Source organism: Otolemur garnettii, unplaced genomic scaffold, assembly GCF_000181295.1.
Source record: "Otolemur garnettii isolate 467f Iridium unplaced genomic scaffold, OtoGar3 scaffold00169, whole genome shotgun sequence".
Classification (NCBI taxonomy): Eukaryota; Metazoa; Chordata; class Mammalia; order Primates; family Galagidae; genus Otolemur; species Otolemur garnettii.
In genome coordinates, this window is record NW_003852564.1 from 3,595,537 (window position 1) to 3,600,865 (window position 5,329).

A 5,329-nucleotide genomic window follows, 5' to 3' on the forward strand; every position below is an offset into this window, starting at 1 on the left:
GCTGAGCCATGATATTTCATCTTTATATAGCTTTATTTATTGACTTAATGTATTATCTCTACTATGTGCTATTAGACATTATTGCCAAGAATTAAAGAAAGAAAAGTAATTAAAATGAACAGCTTTGCGATTTCATGTAGGTTTGATTATAAATGAAACTTCAATATAACTCTTGTGAATATTTAAAATTTCCTATTTACAGTGAAATTAATTTATTATACCACCTCCTACAAGAACTATTGTAAAATTATCGCTATGAATGAGTGTGCTTTGAAAACTCAGAAAACTGCTTGAAATATGCAATTATACTTTGATATCATGATGTATACATGTGATATATGTGTGTGAGTATAATAAAATGGGTAATTTTTAAAAGGAAAAAGTCGTATAACTGAGATGAATGTGTTACTTAGTTCCATGTAAGCATTTCACATTGTATATCGAAGCAGTACCCTGAACCCCATAAATGTGTCAATGTACAAAGTTATGATTTAATAAAAATAATTTAAAATACAATAAATAAATACATAAAAGTTTACACCAGAAAAAGAAAAAGCCAAGGAATGTAATATACTAAGCAGTGTGTTACTTCAAACCAGTCATCTTGGAAGAATATGTAAATATTCTAATTATTCTCTTTTGTTATTGTTAGTTCCCAGAAAACAGATAAGACTTATGTGAACCAGGAGAGGAAAAACTGAAATGCAAGGTGGTATCTTAATGATCTGACAGAAAGTTCTCAATGCACTGTTCTGTTAGGTCAGACGAGACATCTTCTGTGAGACCACACAGAATTCCTGAATCTCCAAACAGTAGGTGGGAGGGAGGAAGGGAAATCAATTTAACTTTGACTCCATCTTGAATGCAGCATCTCCTAGGAGGCCTAATTTCCGTGAATTTCTAGGTTCTTGATCTGACTTTTTCTGGCAGCCTTGGGAAAGCCAAAGCTTCCTCGGAGTATTCATCCAGCTGAGTGTACATAGTGTCTTTCATGTTGATGGGCACCAGGCTGGGGTTCCTATTGGTCTGTAGAATTACTGTAGCATTACTGGCTGAGTCTTTACAGTTGTGGAAACAGAGCAAGCATCTTAGAGAGGGAAGGATGGAGAGATGAGTAGGGGCCTAATAGGACGATTTTAATTGAGTGTAACAACAAAGTCTGGCGCTGTTTCTGTTTCTCTCTCTCTCACAGTACTATTTTTAGTTTTCTCTTTCTCTAAATGTATGAATCAGATTCTATTTTATTTTTTTTTAGAGACAAAGTCTCATTTTGTCACCCTCAGGGGAGTGCCATGGCATTACAGCTCACAGCAACCTCCAGCACTTGGGCTTAGGTGATTCTCTTGCCTCAGCCTCCCAAGTAACTGGGACTAAAGGCACCCACCACAATGCCCAACTATTTTTTTTTTCTTTGCAGTTTGGCCCGGGCTGGGTTCGAACCCACCACCCTTGGTATATGGGCCCTACTCACTGAGCCACAGGCACCACCTGAATCAGATCTTTCAGATCTATTTTACTCCAGCTTTAACTGCAACATACTTTTGTATATTTTCAAAATTAAATCAGTTAGTGAAAAATTAGCATCTGTAATGATGTTAAAAAACATTAATTGCAACTGAAAAACACAAAGAAAATGACACTGTCAAAAGAAACTAGTTAATCAGTTACATGATTTCCAGTATTTAAAAATAATCTTGATTTCCAATTTTAAAACACATGTATGGATTTATAAAAGGAACATTATAATTTGGTAGTATGTATAAAGTTCACTTTTTTAAAAAATCAAATTATTTCTTTTACTCCCTGGCAAGCTGGCATATGATACTGAATTTTTGAACAGTTTTATTGCTCAAAAGTTATTTCAATCCCTTACACAAATTTGTATTGAGAGTCTTTTGCTGTGCTAGAGTTACATGTGAAATTATGCTAACAGTTTTATTGACCTTTTGACTTTTCTCTTAATAACAACAACAAAAAATCATTCTCAGATTGTAATATTATTTTTCTGGAATTTTAAGGTATAGAAAATATAGTTAAAACAGCAAACCTATTTTGCTGTGCAAATTGTGTTCATTAGTGTCAGCTTTTAAACTGATGTTAGTTGTTTTTATTAGAACAATACAAAGTTTCCTGCAAAGAGTCCAACAGCTTTAACAGCTGTAACAGATCAGTAACTAGAACCACTCTTCTGTAAGGACAGAGAATGGAGGGATCACAAACTTCTAATTCTGGGTTCTGAGTGATCAGGAACAGAATAGCCTAGAAAGGACGGTTCTCTTTGTATACTGCATAAAGAACTAGAAAGAAGATTCATTTCTGCCTGCTTTTTGATCTTCAGACTTTATGCTGGCCTCAAATTTGTCAAATACATGGAGGCAGACATTCTTGAGCTCATTCAGGCCCTTGTGAAATGGCTCGACAGCCGGAAAAGCACCTGGAGTCTGAAAGCATAAATTCAAATTGCTGTTTGAAGGATGGGTCATAGTGTAACCACAAGCTTCTTCATGATCATGTAAGGAAAAGAATTTCCTAGGGGATGGTCCTTGCCCTGCAATACGAATGTCACACGGTGTCTACCTGTTCCAGATGCCTGGACATTTCCAGGGCTGTCTTCCTTTCATCTTCACTTGTTGAGGTAGGTCTTCAATCCGGGCATTTTTCTCTCCAGCTCCTGGTTCTCCTCTTCCATCATGAGGGTGGGCTCAGGATGCTCCAGAGGTGCTGGTGGACCCAGGCTCTCCCCAATATTGCCTAACATGGAGGGGGAATAAGAAGGTTAAGTTTGCGCTTAGTCACTGTAGCCTTAACAAATAAGGAATAGATAAGCAAAATAATATATTAATAACAACTTTTGGGCCCAGGGTGGTGGCTTACGCCTGTAATCCTAGCTCTCTAGGAGGCTGAGAGAGTGGCTTGTCTGAGCTCACAGGCTAAGAGACCAGCCTGGGCAAGTGCCAGACCTCCATCTCTAAAAAACAGCTGGGTGTTGTGGAGGGTGCCTATAGTCCCAGCTACTTGGAAGGCTAAGACAAAAGAATTGCTTGAACCCAAGAGACTGAGGTTGCTGCAAGCTATGATGCCACCGCATTCTACCAGGGAGAAACTGAAAACAAATATAGAAAAAGAATAATTTTTATTTGTGTACTCATTGCTATCTTTATATTTTTAGAAAAAATAAATTAATGAAAGAAGCAAGGCAATACTTAACACAATTTTATAAAACAAATAAGGAAAAGTAATCCAATCTTTCTTCACTTAACCAGTGTTCACCAATAAAGAAGTTTTAAATGGATTAGGTAATTTATGGTGACATCACAATTTATATGATAGACTGAAAAACATTAAAACACTAAAACACTATCACTATCATCATGGTTTTAGTGAGTATATTTTGTCTTTTGAAACTATAAATATTACTTTGTATTTTGAATCACATATATTTAGAAAAAAAGATAAGATATATATATATATACACACACTTGTTCCCCTAGCTTATTTTTTATTTATTTATTTACTTATTTATTTTTGAGAGAGTCTCATTTTGTCACCCTTGATAGAGTGCTGTGACGTCACAGCTCACAGCAACCTCAAACTCTTGGGCTCAAGTGATTATCTTGCCCTCAAGTCTCCCATGTAGCTGGAACTACAGGCACCTGCCATAACGCCCAGCTATTTTTTGTTGCAGTTGTTATTGTTGTTTAGCTGGCCGAGGCCTGATTCAAACCCGCCAACCTTGGTGTATGTGGCCAGCGAGGTAACCACTGTGTTATGGATGCTGAGCCTCCCCTAATTATTATTATTATTTTAATCATTGTTGCTGAGTGTTTTGTAGATTAGCACTTTTATCTCTTTCGTGTAATTATCTAGTAGATGTTTCTAAAGATGAAGATGTGGTGAACTGTAAGTCCCCATTTCTGGAATGAATGACTTATTTCCATAGTTGCTGATAGTGCTTCTGATAAACAACCCTTGGCTTTATTCCCCATCTTACAGCAGATCAAAAGAGTCAATCCATTTCCAAATTCATATAGGGTTTGTTGAGGCATGTGTCGAGAAACTGTATCACAGTTCAACTTCTCCCTCCACTAATTTTTGCTTCCTTCTTTTCTCTTCCACAAGTGTTTTTTCCAAAAGCACTCTGTAATAATTATTCTATATTAGTTTAAGAGTCTGATTTCTGGGAATCCCGTACAGTGATGGAATATCTGAGGAATGAGTAAATAGTTTACATGTATTTGAGTCCATAGTTTACACTGTAGGTTAAATATGGAAGCAAATCATTATGACTTATCTTACTAGGAAGTGGACTTTAATTTTCTTCTCCTTACATGTGGACAGTACTTCATAATTTGATGAATAAAATGTGAAAAAAGATGCTTGCTTCTGCAGCACACTTACTAAAATTGGAATGATGTAGAGGAGATTAGCATGGCCCCTGCACAAGGATAATATGCAAATTCACAAAGTGTTCCAGATTTAAAAAAAAAAAAAATGTGAAAGAAGGAACCTTCCAGGCTAGGTTGTAGGAAGCTTTGAAGGTTTGACTTAATGCTTTTTTTTTTTTTTAATACTTGGTGGACTCACAAACTTTATTTTATTTGCATTCATAATAAAATCAAGTAAAATGCTATGACTTAATGCTTTTTTAAAAGATTTTTTCTAAGTTTATTTTGTCTATCATTTCAAAACTTTTTGAGGGCTACCCTGAGATATGTAGGAAATGACATGTTTAGGCACATAAATCTCTCAGGTACTGATACTGGAAAAGTGGCACCCCAGCCAGCTCAGCTGAGCAGGGCCTGGGGGACCTGCCTCCTCTGTCTTGGTGGCAGCAGCCAGCAAAGGAACTGGCAGGCTGGAACAAGCAGGGGAGCCTCCCTCCCCCACTAGAGGCTCCAGTAGAGCAGCTAGAGGACCTGCTGATCAGGGGAAAACACTGGTGCATCCCTGATTGGTCCATTTTCAATCCTATTCCTGATTGGTCTATTTTATAGACCAATCACAGCTAAGCTATTACCCCTATATAAGACCCCTGAGCAGAGAGCCTGAGAGCAGATCATTGCTGACCTTCGAGAGAGGAAGATAGAGCAGAAGAACAAGACTTTGGCAAACTGTTGTAGAACTTCTAGGAAGAAAGAGCAAGAGCTGTAACACTTCTGATCCTGCTCTACAAAGAGACTTGGCTCTTTGTAGTAGCTGTAACACTTCTATCGCTGACCTTCCTCTGCAAAGAAGCTTGCTCCTTTGTAGGAGCTGTAACACTTCTACCGCTGACCCTCCTCTGCAAAGAGGCTTGCTCCTTTGTAGGAGCTGTAACACTTCTACCGCT

General features: G+C 37.5%; 1 non-coding gene and 1 pseudogene across 1 annotated transcript; one reads left to right on the plus strand and one right to left on the minus strand.

The window, feature by feature from the left end:
* Positions 1-2,297: 2,297 nt before the first annotated feature.
* LOC100965769 lies at positions 2,298-2,758 on the minus strand (annotated as a pseudogene).
* A 1,619-nt stretch (positions 2,759-4,377) lies between these two features.
* Positions 4,378-4,480, plus strand: LOC111728565. The gene has a single exon (XR_002775818.1). It is a non-coding gene; the product is annotated as a U6 spliceosomal RNA (small nuclear RNA).
* Positions 4,481-5,329: the final 849 nt, after the last annotated feature.